Genomic DNA, 14,047 nt, shown 5'->3' with positions numbered 1-14,047 from the left:
CGGGCGCAGAGGAGAAGCCCGTGAAGAAGGAGGCAGAGACTGGGGTGATGTGGCCCCAAGCCAAGGGCCACCTGGGGCCACCAGGAGCTGGGAGAGGCAGGAAGGACCCTCTTCTACAGCCGCTGGGGAGAGGGCGGCCTGTGGACGTCTTGATTTCGGACTATGGCTCCAGAATCGGGAGAGACTAAGTTCCCGTTGTCTGAAGCCCGCCGGGGTGTGGTCGTGGTTACGGGGGCCCCAGGCGCGCGTGCCCCTTGTCACCCCTGCAATCCGGCTCTGCACCTGGCCCGGGCCAGCGCACCGGAGGAGGAAGTCTCCCTGGCCCCCTCGGTGTCCCCAGCAGGTCTGAGAGGTGAACTGACCAAGACAGACAAACGGAACAAAGGCACACACACGTGTTAGCGCACGTTTTCTGTGACAAGGGACAGCTGACTCGCGTGTTGGACGGAGAGCGGACGGTCACGGAGGGGCAGGACCGGTCAGCGAGCTGAGCGGGGGACACTGGGCAGGGCCTGCCCGTCCTGGTGCTTCCTGGCGTCCCCTTGCCTCTGGAGCCAGGGGGCTCCCGTCCCCAGGCGCGAGGAGAGAGCCTCTTCAGGGAGAGACTGCCAGCTTCTTCGTGTGCCCAGGAATGGTATTTGGGAGCCGCGCACCCCGAACCCCGCCACCAGCCCCCTCTCCACGTCTCACCCCCTCCGATGGCCCCAGGCTCTCCCGCTCCGGCCCTACGGGACGGTCTGCGCACTGGGACCCACCCCAGCGACTCCAGGTTGTGTGAGCCACACGCGAGGTGTCCGCTGGACACAGCAGGTGCAAAGGCCCTGAGGCCAGGGAGTCAGAAAGCAGCCAAGGCGCTGGGGGGTGCGGCGGCGCCGGGCGAGCGGGGCTGTGAGGGACCGGGCAGTGGGCAGGGCCGGCTCTTGTTGCCAAGAGCGGGTGGCGAACGGGAAGGAGGCCTGCCCTACCCTCAGGAGCCCCAGTCCTTTCCCACCTGGTGGCTGCAGGGGCGCTGGGGCTGTCCAGAAGGTGGGCTCCTGGCTGAGGGAGGGCAGACCCGATTCCCCGGGGCAGTGAGGTGGCAGGTGTGGACGGAGGCTTTGGGAAGCGGGGCAGGGGCCTGTCCAGGGTGACCTTTCTGAGCACACCCCTGGACAGCCAGGAGCCTCTGTCAGAAAGCCCCTGGGGCTAGCCCGGGCAGCTGTGGGCCAGCCTTGCGTCCGTCTCAGCCTCACCCACAGTCTGTCCAGCGAGGCCACCGGACTAGAAGCCCAGTGGCCGGATCAGCCCCTCCCTCGCTGGGCAGGAACCCTGAACCGTCCAGGACTTTGGACCCAAGGGGGCCCCTGACCCCTGCCAGGGGCCGCTTCCTGCCTCCCTTTCCTCCCTGAACTCAGCAGGGGCAGGGACAAAGGCACACCTGTATTTAGACCGGGGCGTTATTGGCGCTCAGATGGGCCTCCCCTCAGCAGCCAGGACGCCGACCCTGGACGGCTCCCCACCCCACCCTGATGAGGAGGAGCCCTCCCCTCCCCACGCAATCAGCCAAAAAGGCCTGAGTGCTTCATCAGCATAATGGAGCCCCAGGAAGCCAGGGGTTAGGGCTTTTGTCTGGGGTGCCCGCACCTAAGCCCCTACCAGGCAGGAATGCGCCCCCCTCCCCGCCCAGACACCACCCTGAAACCGGAGCTCTGGGGCCGCTGTGTGGACTTGGGCTCCGTCTGCCAGGCTCCGTGGGATCTTGTTTCTGTGGCAGAGCGATGTCTCCAGCACTTTCCCTGGGATCAGCTCTCCACTGAGGCCGTAAATCTTTCTGTTCCAAAATGCAGACCTCACTCCCTTTGGTTTCCGAGACACATCTGCGTGATACTCGCAGAGCGGGGCAGAAGTCCTGGATGATCCTGTGAACCGCTTTCGGACCCTCCCGGGGTCGGAGGCCTGTCTGCGCCCTCTTGTTCCCAGAGGGTGCCCGCCGCCTTCCAGCCAGGCTCGGGCTGTCCTTGGCGCAGACCTCCGACCCAGAGGGGCTGGCAGGATGGTTGCTGTCCTCGCTGGTTCTAGAAGCCGCCATGAAGGAGTCTGGCCGTCCCCGTCCGGCCCTCTCCGTGGAGAAGTTGGGGCAGTTGTAGGTCCCGGCCTGACAGCCGGTGGCTTGGCAGGTGCAGCACCACACCAGCTCTCCGGGGCCGTGTCCCAGAGAAGACCCAGAATGCCCGGGAGGCCGGGAGGTGTGGCGGGACAAGTCGCCCGGGGAGCCCAGCGGTCAGGCTCTGCCTCTGCCCCCCACACCCCGGTGGCAAAGATCCCTGACAGTCAATTCTGGAACCGTGCAAGGCTGGGCCCCCCCCGTTGCAGGGCCCGGGCAGCGCTCACGGGCCTCCCCGGACAGGCCCCGTCCCCGGTGACCCTGCCATCTGAGAAAACCGAGAACGGCTTTGTTCTTCTTACTTTGGACATCGGCAGACATTTTAGACCAAGAGCCCAAACGTCCACTGGCGGCCGGGGGTCCGCGGGTCTGGCTGCAAGGCGCCACCGAGGGCCCGGCTGTGCCAGCGAGCCGCGACCCTGCTGCCCGGCTGCCCGCCGCCCCCCCCCCCCCCCCACCGCGACACCTGCTCCCTGCTGTGGGCAGACAGCCGGTGGGGGGCAGCGGGGAGCCCCGCCCGGGCCCCTCACCACTCACCCTGGACGAGCACAGTGACCGAGAGCAGAGCCGGGAGCTCCAACCTTTTCATCGAGAAAGATTTAATTTATCGGGAGTGCGGAGTCACAAATCATAGGCCCGGAGATTTATGGCCTCCAGGAGCGGAATTGACCACAGAGAGAAGGCAGCGGTTCCCAAGCTCCGCACACACCTTTAATAAAGTCGGAAATGTAAAATACGCCCGTCCCACACCGGGCGCCACGGGCAGCGTGCTGCGAGCGCACGGAGGGGAGGGAGCGGTCACCTCCTTCTGGACGAAGCGCAGCGGGGTCCTCCCGGGCCCTGCCGTGCTTCTGTGAACTAAGTGACAGCCTGTGCGCCTGGCAGGGAAGGTGGCGATTCTGGATGGGAGCTGGGGGAGCTGGGCGGGGTTCCCGCCCTTGAAAGACGGCTCCCCAGCTCTCAGCAGGGAGCCCCACACCTGCAGGGGCCTCCTCGGGGAAGATGACTCCACTTAGGGACAGGCCGGTCCCTGCCCTGTCCAGCCGTCCGGAAATGCCAGCTCCCGAGGCCGGGCCTCACGGGGAGACTGCACGTGGGCTCCGGGGCCAGCCACGGCCTCCCGGGCCTGTTTCCTGGTAGGGGGCCTGCAGGATCAGACCGGGGTCCCAACAAGAGCCTCCTTAGGGTCAGAGGTTGGAGCCTAGGACGGGGGGCTCCCAGACCATCAGATGAGGAAACGCTCCGGGTGCAGTTGAGGAAACTGAGGCCCAGAGGGGAAGGACACACAGAGCTTTGGGGGGGACTTGCCGGCGGGGATGGGCCAAGTATCCCGTGGACAAGCCCTCCTGGTCGTCTCCTCTGCCACTGGAGGGCCGGCTGCTTCTCGCCTTCGTATCAGCCGGATGATGACGCCCTCCTCGGCCTTTGCCCATTTCTACCGGACGGCGGTGTCCCCGGAGCCCCAGACGCCCGGCAGAGTTTATCTAAGTAACAATGTTTAGGGTACCCCTTTGACCTCCACCCAGCCCAGGACACAGGTGACTCTGAGCCCCTCTAAGGGCGGGAAGCTTGGGGCCAAGAGTTTTCTTCAGCAGAGAAATCCGAGACGTGGCTTTAAAGTAGGAGGTGAAGGAGAGGCTGTTGAGAGCAGGTGTGCGCGCACCTGCAGCGGCCGACACGGGTGTAGACCTTCGCCCGCAGACTCAGGGGTGTGGGTGCACGTGTGCCTGCCTTCGCCTCGCGTGGGTGTGGACACCCGCCGGGAGGCTCACCTTCTTGGGGTGTTCCTTCCTCTGCCAAGCCCAGGGCCGGGCAGGGGAGACGGGCTGGCGCCCCCGCCCCCACTCGCGGCTGGCCCCTGGCCCTGACCGATCCTGCCATGCCGGCTGCCCCCCACCCCCACCCCCAAGATACCCAGCTGCTCAGGCCCCGGCGGAGCCACGGCCTGGCACCCTGGGCCCCAGGGCCGCCCTCCCTGGGCCTCCCTGCCCCCTTCAGCTCTGGGACCACCCGCCCGTCCAACCCCTGCCCCCTACCCCCGCTCTCTACTGAATGTCTTTCTCTAAGCAGTTTTAAATTATAAGCCTAAATGAGGTCTATAAATTTGACTTCATAAAATTCCACGCACATCATTTTCCAGCAGAAAAGGCTCTCTAAGAAATATTTTCCCTGAGACCCCCTGTGTCCCCTCCCTTCGCAATATAACATTTATTCTAATATTAAAATGGCAGGTGTTCTATAAATCGTGAGTCATTAGCACTCTCCATTGATTTTTCCCACAGCCTCTAGCCCAGGGTAGAAGCCGTGTGCGAATATCAGTCTATCCGATTGAGATTCATACCCTATTTGGGGGTCAAAGAGCGAGGCCCTGTGAGCTTGAACTTCTATCAGCCTAAAGCTGATCAATACTTGGAGATATATTGGGGCTGGCCGCTCACACAGATTAAGTGGCCATAAATACGAGGGGAGGGGGCAGCAGGCGGAGGGCGAGGCAGGACACCGGGGTGGTGCTGCCTGTGCAACGAGGGTCTGGGGCTCGACCAAGGGTGCCGGACCCGGGTGGGAAGAAAAGTGAGGTGCGGGACCAAGATACGGGGCAAAGAGGCTACCTGGCTCGCCTTGCCCCCTCCGGAGGTAGGGGGGCCCGGGGCATGGCCGCCAGGGCCGGGGGGGAGCCAGCTGTGGACCCCTGGTCCTAGCCCAGGGACGCAGTCTGCAGAACAGAGGGGCCCAGTGACCTCCCCTGCAGTCGGGAAGGACGCTCGGGGTAGGGGGACCCCCTTCCTTGCAGTGGTAGCAAAAGGTTTAAATTCTCTCTGCAGGTCTTTGTCTTAGTTTGGGGGGCTTCCCGGCCCGTGCTGCGGTCTGCCTGGCTGGTTCCTTCAGGAACTCTGACCACGTGCCCTTCCTCCCAGGGCCACTCCCTGCTGGGGACCTCCTCCCCACCCCCCTCCCCTGCCCTTACCGCCACCTACAGCCCCGGGCCTGGCAATCCCAAGGACGCCAGCCAGCAGGGGCCTCTCCCCATCCTGCCTGGGATTCCAGGTCATTCTGTCTGGACCCTTAGCACCTTCGAGGCAGGCCCAGGGTCTCCCCTCCTGCCTGTAACCCTGGGAGGTCCCTCAGCTGGGCAACATCGTGCAGGCCACATTTTCTAAGCACCGGCTTTGTCCCGGGTCTGGGAAAACCAGTCTGAAGAAGCCAGCCCCTGACTTCAGCCATGACAGAGGGGCAAGGACCCCGAGGAAGCGCCTGTGCCCCGTCCTGAATTTTCTGAAGGGTTCGTGGGGCTGTGCTCACTGCCTGAGCCCGGGAAGTGTCACGCTGACCCCACCTCTCCCTGGATGTGGCCCCCACATCCCCGGCTCTGGGCCATTGCTAAGGCACGCCCTTGCTGTGCCCTTGCAGTGGGGTCACCCCCGGGAAGGTCCCACGCCTGCCTCCCCAGCCCGCCTCCTCATGCATCACCCTCCTGCCCCCGGCCCGAGGCCGCTCGATGCCTGCGATCGGTTACGTTATTAGGGAGATAAATAATTTGAACTCCGGCCTTTTACCTTTTCCCCCGGCAGGCGGGCAGCCCCCACCCCCTGCCCGGGCTGCCTGTCGCTGGAGGAGTAATTTCATTAGGAGCTTCCTGGCAGCTGGCAGAGGCCACGCCGCGAGGCCGGGGAGCAGCATTTCTTTATGGAGATGAGAGACAGGAATATGAAAATTTAAGCCAGAGCGGATGTAATTTAACTTTGCATTATTTATCAGGGACACAAATCCTTTCTAATATTGGCGGATTGGGGAGGGCCAGGCAGGGTCGCGGGGCCTTCTTTAGGGGGCGGTCAGCCGACGGGCTGGCTCCCCACCCCCTCAGCCTACGGGAAGGGGCCAGGGCACCACTGGGTGGCAGGTTGGAGTTGATGCCCACAGGCTGCATGGGACAGCCAGGGAGGGACAGCCTGGGAGGGACGGCCTGGGGCAGGGGGAGGGACAACCAGGGAGGGACAGCCTGGGGAGGGACAGCCTGGGAGGGACAGCCTGGGGCAGGGGGAGGGATAGCCTGGGGAGGGACAGTCATGAGGGACAGCCTGGGGCAGGGGGAGGGACAGCCTGGGGAGGGACAGCCTGGGAGGGACAGTCAGGGGGGGACAGCCTGGGGCAGGGGGAGGGACAGCCTGGGAGGGACAGCCTGGGGCAGGGGGAGGGATAGCCTGGGGAGGGACAGTCATGAGGGACAGCCTGGGGCAGGGGGAGGGACAGCCTGGGGAGGGACAGCCTGGGAGGGACAGTCAGGGGGGACAGCCTGGGGCAGGGGGAGGGACAGCCTGGGGCAGGGGGAGGGACAGCCAGGGAGGGACAGCCTGGGACAGGGACAAGACCAACCCAGCTGGTATGGAAGGAAGCACCAGGCCCCCCCGGGGACCCCAGCAGGTACCCTGGGCCCCTCCCTGCGGCCTCCTCACCCTGTGGCCTGCAGGCAGCGGGGACTGGAGGGACCCACACCACAGGGGTGGTGTCAGCACCGAGCAGCTGACCAGGGGGGCCCCTGGCAAAGTACCACACACAGGGTAGCTGAAAACGCCTGCATTCTTTCCCACCTGTGGAGGTCACAAGTCCCAAATCACGATGTGGGCAGGCTGGTTCCTCCCTCGGGCTCTGAGGCCTGGGTTCCACGCCTCCCCTGGCGGCCCTTGGCTTGTCCCCGAACCTCCTGTCTCTGCCTCTGTCCTCCTGAAGCCACATTCCCGTGTGTGTCCGTGTCTCAATTTCTCTCTCCCTCAGGACACCAGTCACTGGATTAGGACCCATCCCAACCCAGTGTGACCTCATCTCAACTTAATGACATGGCCCTTTCCACATAAGTCCCTGCGCATGGGCCCCCGGGGCTGGGACAAAGTCGCATTCGCGGCCGGGAAAGCGGGTGGCCAAGGACAGTGTGCTTCCAAACGTTCCTTGTTTTAAGCATTAAAAAAAGGTGATTCGAGGGGCACCCGGGTGGCTCAGTCAGTGGAGCGTCCAACTTCGGCTCAGGTCATGATCTCACGGTCTGCGAGTTCGAGCCCCGCGTCGGGCTCTGTGCTGACGGCTCGGAGCCCGGAGCCCGCTTCCGATTCTGTGTCTCCCTGTCTCTCTGCCCCTCCCCTGCTCACACTGTCTCTCTCTCTCAAAAATAAATAAATGTAAAAAAAAAAAAAAAGATTATTCGGTGTAATTATTTTGGTGTTTCAAAAATCTGATTAACTTGAAAGTCTGTTTGCGAAGTTCTAAAGTTTAGTTTACTAATACGATTCAATTATGAAGCTTAGCAAACTCTCAGAACAATGTTAGGGAACTTATACCCCTCGATTCAGTTTTCTTAAACATTTGACCCAACCCACAGCCTCCAGCCTTGCGAGCTGCGTCACCTCAGCTGCCGGACGCAAAGGGAGGAGTCTCACAAGTCACGATGTGTCTAAACACGCACCAAGCGTAAAAACGGGGAGACCGGTCTTCTTGTTTTCCAGTGTGGCCCCCGAAGTTAATAAGAGATTAACCTAAAAGTTGAAATCAGTTAAATCAACATTTTACTTGGAATCACAGACTACTGGGCTGGAGTTATTTTGACCAAGACAAAAACAGGAAGCCGCGGATGCAGTCCCTTAATCCCACACGGTTCTACACTCTGAGTTAGCAACAAATAACATGGGTGGGGGCTGGAGGTAGCAGCCCCCCCACCCCTGCCCAGCTCTCCACCCCCCACCACCGCCCCCCTCCACCCTGGGCCGGGAGCTCCTCTCATCCCCTGAAGTCAGGAGACAGCTCCGTTGAGAAATTCCTCAGAGGATTTGCTAAAGGACGGTGACAGGAGGCGGGCCAGCCAGGCCCCTTGGGGGAGGCGGGCCGCGGCCCCTCCTGGACCCTCGTGGAGTGCCTGCCCACCAGCCTGTGGCCCACGCACAAAGGGCCAGATGGACGAGAGGACGGCCAGATGTAGGGGTGGGGAATGAGAGCCACCGGGCTGGGTGGGAGCCTGGACAGGCCTCTTCCCGGGGCACACCCCCTGGCGTTGGCCCCCAGCCCCATCGGATGCCCTCCAGCTCCTGGGGCCGATGGGGCAGAGATGGGCCGGGGGAAGGGGAGGGGTCCCCAGGGAGGGGTCCAGGGCAGCAGGACCCAGTGGCCTCTCAGGGACAGAGGCAGCCCCCACCGGCCGCCTGCCTGCCTTTCGGAGACCTGGTGGGGACCCACGCCGTCCTCCCTCTGGGCAGTGGCCCCACCACCAGCCCCGGGTTCTGACGCCTGACGTCACCGGAAGGACTGGGAGAGAAGCCACCCCCCTGAGTTACGACCCAACCGGCAGCAGCCGAGTCAACCTACCCTCCATCGGATTTCCTGCCTGCTTGTCGGTCTCTGCCCTGCCAGCCATATATCCAAACCCAACCCCCATGGGGCTTCATTTTAACTAATAGGACACTTAGTTTAATGAGGAGAGTTTGCATAAGAGGAACCTGCTAATTAAATTTTAAACCTTGTCATTCTGAAGATTAGCCAGAGCTCCGATGGAAACATTTGTCAGGGAGAGAGGAGCCGCTGCCCCCTCCCCAAGGAAAGGCTTGTTGGGGGTCTTGGCTGTAAACTACAGCGGGGTTTCTGGCTGAGGGAGCTGAGAAGGAATCTTCTGGAAGACCAGGAGATTCGCAGCACCAGGCCCTCTAAGGCGGCCCCCAGGATGGGCCTGGCTATGGGGGGCGGGGGGGGCTGGCATTCTCCCAGGGAAACAGTCTGGGGGCTCCCGCCAAACCCCGCCCCAGGGTGCCAGGGCCCTGAGGCGGGGTGGCTGTGGACACAGCGACCTCAGGTTCCAGGAAGAGTGAGTACCACATGAGATGCCGGCACACGGTGGGGCTCCAGGGGCGCTGTCCTTTCCGCCATCCCTCTCTAGGCCCTGCCAGCTGTCGTGGGGGGGAAGGGGACAGGAGGCCCCCGCGGCTCAGAGCTGGTGGCGGCTGGCCACCCGCCTCCTGTCCTCCAGGGAGGCTGAGGGGAGCCTCTCCAGAGTGCAGACTCCGCCCGCCCCGTCTGCAGCCGGCATTCTGCCAGCAGAGAAAAAAATGGGGGAGGGGGGCACGTGAAAAGGGCGTGTTCGCCGTGTCACCCTGGAACATCACGGGTCTCGACCCCTGCCCTTCCTGGAGTTCAAACAAAGCTGGTGGTCAGGGCGGGCTGGCCCTCGGGACAATGGTCAGGGGTCTCCGGGAGAGCTTTAGGCCGGGGGACAGGACGGAGCCGCTCTGTAGACGACCACCAGGCCGGCGGCCGGTGCGTCTGGGGGCTGGAGATGCCCTCTCTGCTCAGCCACCGGGTCAGACCTCCCCGGACACGGGCCCTTTCCCGGGGAGGGGGCACTGAGTCCCAGGCCAGCTGTGCTCATCGGGGGAGGGTCCCTCTGCCGCCAGGGCCGCCCCCCTGCACTGCCCGCTGGGCCCAGGGCGGCGTGGACTCTGCACGTCCCACCACGGCGGAGCCTCCCCGCCACCCAGCAGTGGGAGACCCCCCACGGGCACCGCTGGGTTTCCTTCTCTCCCCACCCCGCAGGTGACAGGCCCACGTGGTCAAATCGGCCGTGCCGCGGCGTGTGGCCCACGCCCTCTGTGCTTGGGGGCCGTTTCTGGCACCTCACGAGGCCGACATCAGCGGCCACGTCCTACACCCCATGTCCACGCGGCCCCGCGTCCTCCTGTGTCCGTGGCTGTCCCTGTTCTGGGCATTTCCTATGACGTAGATCATACAACACGTGGCCTTCTGTGTCCAGCTTCTTTCAGCCGCAGGCTGTTTCAAGGTCCGTGGAGCCGTGGCGCGTGTGGGCGCGTTGCTGTCTTCCCGGCTGGTGCTGTGCCACGGCTGCCACGACAAGGACGGGCCCCCTTTTCCTATCGATTTATCACCTGATGGCCGTCGGGCTGGGTCCACATTTGCGCTGCTGTGCTGCCATGAACATTCGTATTCGGGTGTCTGTTTGGGTTCCTGTTCTCAGCCCCTTGGGGGAGTGGAAATGTCAGGTGTCTGAGGAGGGGGGGGGCTGCTGTCCCCATGGTCTGCGGCCCCAGGTCCCCGGCAGCAGCACGCCAGGCCCCGGTCCCCCCGTGTCCTTGCCAGGACTTGCTGCTGTCCGCTTTGCCCTGCTTGTAGCCGTCCCGTGGGGCTCCGGTGGCTTCTCACACTGCGGTTCTGACTCGATTTCCCTCGAGGCCCCTGGCGCGTGCCTCCTCCTGTGCTGTTGACTAGATCACCCTGTCACAGACGAGGAGCCACCTCTCGGCCCACAGCTGACGGGCCGTGGATGTGGGGGACAGGATGATGGTGGTCTCAGGTTTGGGGGCCCTCGGGGACAGGGGGCCCCTCAGGGATGGGGAGCCCTCAAGGATGGGGGACCCCCAGGGGTGGGGACCCCTCAGGGACGGGGACCCCTCAAGGATGGGGACCTCCAGATTTGGGGACCCCTCAGGGACAGGGAGCCCTTAAGGATGGGGGACCCCCAGGGATGGGGACCCCTCAGGGACGGGGAACCCTCAAGGATGGGGGACTCTTCAGGGACAAGAGGCCTTCGGGGACAGGGGACCCTCAGGGGCAGGGGACCCCTCAGGGACGGGGAGCCCTCAAGGATGGGGGACTCTTCAGGGACAAGAGGCCTTCGGGGACAGGGGACCCTCAGGGGCAGGGGACCCCTCAGGGACGGGGAGCCCTCAAGGATGGGGGACTCTTCAGGGACAAGAGGCCTTCGGGGACAGGGGACCCTCAGGGGCAGGGGACCCTTCAGAGAGAGGGGACCCCTCTGCGACAGCGTCTCCTCTGGATTGGGGTCTTTCCAGACCAATCACCTTGAGTGCATGACCTCCCCCAGCAATCCCGCGCCCTGCCTCCGTCTCACCCACTGTTGGGGCCGACACGGGCTGGAGCGGGGCAGAAGGACATGAGACACTCCTGCGGTGGCCTGGGCCCCCCACGCCGGCACCTGGCTCAGAGGACACCTTGACCGGGGCGCTCCGATCGGAGGTGGGGAGGAGCCTGTGCACACAACCCCGCTTCCCTCACAGCCACCAAGACCTACAGGTTACAGGGCAGCCCGCCCATCCCCCCTCTCGGAGCAGCTCTGATGTGACACAGTCAGGGCAGCGGGCCAGGGGCTTTTTGACCCCCTGTGACAACCCAACAAGGTTCCCCGACCCAGACCCCCCGCGGCTCAGAGCCCTGTCCTCCCAGAGCGGGGGTTGCGTGCTCACGGTCACAGAGCCCCGAGTCTTGGGGATGCCGCGGGTCTGGCCGGGCTGTTTCCTCTGCGTGGGATTTGCCCTCCACACCTGAGAAGGTGCTTTAGGCGCTCGCTGTCCCCACCTCTGCCCAGCCCTTCACCCGAGCCCATAGCCTGTTCCCCTTGCAGTGACCCGGGAAGCCAGGGTGTGATGCTGTTGTGTGCGGGCTCAGAAAGGTTGAGCCACTGCCCGAGGTCACACAGCTTGGGAGGAGCCTGGGCCAGTTCACCCCGACCCTGGGCTCTGGTGCCTGGCTCTGCAAGACCCCTAAGGACAGACGTGAGGGGCTTGGCAGGGAGCTGGGGGCACCACCCCCCCGCCTTCTCCAGGAGCTGGCTGAGCCCCAGCTCCCCACGCAGGTGTCAGCGAGTGGGCCCCCACGGCGGCTCCCCTGGATGGTTTCTCAGGAGCGCATGGAACCGAGGGTTTGAGGGCTGTGCGTGCCCCTGGGGGTCTGTGGCCACCCCTCCAGGGGCGAGCCCCACGGCCACACCCACGGGCACACTCGCGTCCCTGACTCTGGGGCCTGCGGAACCCGGAGTTTTCCCTCAGGTTTGGCCTCGGGCCCCACGCACGCTCCGCCCGCGTGACAGCGGCTTCTTAGCGCCCCGTCTATTTTTGAATGCCAAGAGGGGGCTCCGCCGGTCAGGAGGGAATATCTTTATGGTAAAAAATGAGCCATGTTGCTTCATCTCCAAGAGGGGTGGGTTCTGCCACGTCGCCCAGGCAGACTGATGAAAATCCTGCTTCATGAAGCCGTGGCTCCCCCATTAATTAGGGGGAGGGGGCCCTCCGCACGGCCGCACACCTCGCCCACGGCCAAAAGCTTGTCAACATTTTCCACGAAGAATGAAAATGTGAATACCTTTCAGATTATTCAATGTCACCAAGGTATGGAGAAAGGTCGCAGTGCTGGGTGTCATTTATCTCGTTGCGGATTTAAAGAGCTTTTTTCTATTAAATTTCTTAAAATTAATGTTTTATGTTGCTCAGAGTAATTTGAACAATTATGGGCTTAAAGAATTGATCATTACAGCCCCTGGGATTTAGCGCTCCAGACTGATTCCTTTGAAAACCCACTGATTTATAGCCTTGCTACTCAAGCAGGCAAGTCCCCAGGGTTTGGACCCCAACCCCCTCCTGTCCACATCTGGGGGGCCGGTCCCCCAACAAGCCGGCCAGTCCTGCGGGGGGGGGGGGTGGCGAGGAGGGAGGTGAAGCAGGGAGGGGAGCGGGTCTCGGGGAGGGAGATGTCCCTGCTTTGGGAATCATCCTTTGAGGTTCCCCCCTTGTGCAAATTTTATACTTAAGAGAAGACCCTTTATGTGTCGGCTGATGTTATCATTTACGCTATTCAGGTATTCACGCTCGATAATGTAATACATCGCTGGGTTCGGAAGTTAACAGGGGCGCCTGGGTGGTTCAGTCGGTTGAGCCTCGGACTCTTGATCTCAGCTCAGGTCTTGACCTCGGGGTTGTGAGTTCGAGCCCCGAGCTGGGCTCAGCGCTGCGCGTGGAGCCTGCTTCAAAAAGGAAAAAAGAAAAAAATAGTTAACAACCCTGCCCTTCCTCACAAAAAGCTTCGCGAGCTCAAGGGGGCCCCGAATCCGCGACAGGGTTCCCCCACCCCAGGGTCTGCCAGCCGGGCGGCTGCCTTCCTCCTCACCAGCAACGCGGGTCGTCCCGGGCAGGGCCCCCCTGGGCACCCATCCCACCGCCGCGCCAGCCCCGGGCCGCCCACACCCACCCGGCTAATGGGCTTTGTGGTCCCGGGACGTGGGAGCTGTGGTCCTGCCCAGCTGGCGCTCTGCTCGGATGGGGATACCGAGGACGGGGAGGCTCCGCGGGGACGGGGCGGCTGTGGGTCTGATGGCCGAGCACATCTGCCAGGTGCCTGGGTACATCTCACGTGTCCCCTCCGACACCCGCCAGGGTCTCCGTGCTCGGGCTGGGCGGCCCCGGGGGTCTCGGGGGGAGGCCGCCCGCCCCCAGCTCCGCGGCACTGACTTGGCTCTGGGATTATCGACGCGCCGCCAGCTGGAGCGCGCTCGGCAGCAACTGCCAACAGGCGGAGGGCCCCGCGGGGACACTTAGCACTTTATTAACCTGTCAGCGCCTAAAAGGTCCCGGGCGGCCTGGGGGAGGGGCTCGAGCAGGAGAGGGGGCGACTTGAGGATTTACGCCCGCCCCCTCGGGGCCACCAGGTCAGACAGCGCCGGCTCCTGCACCGCCACCGGGGCCCCCAGATCCCAACTCCGACCAGGCTTCTTTCTTCCCCGGGGGGGCTCCCTTTCCCCTCCAGGACCCCGCCCACCACCCCCTGGGTGGCCCTGACCTTTGAGCACCATCCTCCCTGGCTAACCCAGAACCGCTCACACTTCCGGGTGCCACGCCTTTGCTCCGGGTAGGTGCCTCCGACCCTGCTGCCCTAGGCTGGCTCTTCCCTGCCCCACGCCCCCCACGGAAGGGTTTCGGGGCCCCTGCGTCCTGCCCCGAATCTTCTCCTGGTGCCTCTCCAGTTCCCTGTCCCGGGGGCTGCCCTGTGGGGGCACGTGAGCCTGCAGCTGCCGGGACCTTCCTCCCAGGAACGCCGCTCCTCCTTCCCAGCGTCAACCCCTCTTCCCTG

Source organism: Panthera leo, chromosome D4 (genome assembly GCF_018350215.1).
Source record: "Panthera leo isolate Ple1 chromosome D4, P.leo_Ple1_pat1.1, whole genome shotgun sequence".
NCBI classification, from domain to species: domain Eukaryota; kingdom Metazoa; phylum Chordata; class Mammalia; order Carnivora; family Felidae; genus Panthera; species Panthera leo.
Note: the sequence above shows the minus strand (reverse complement) of the source record.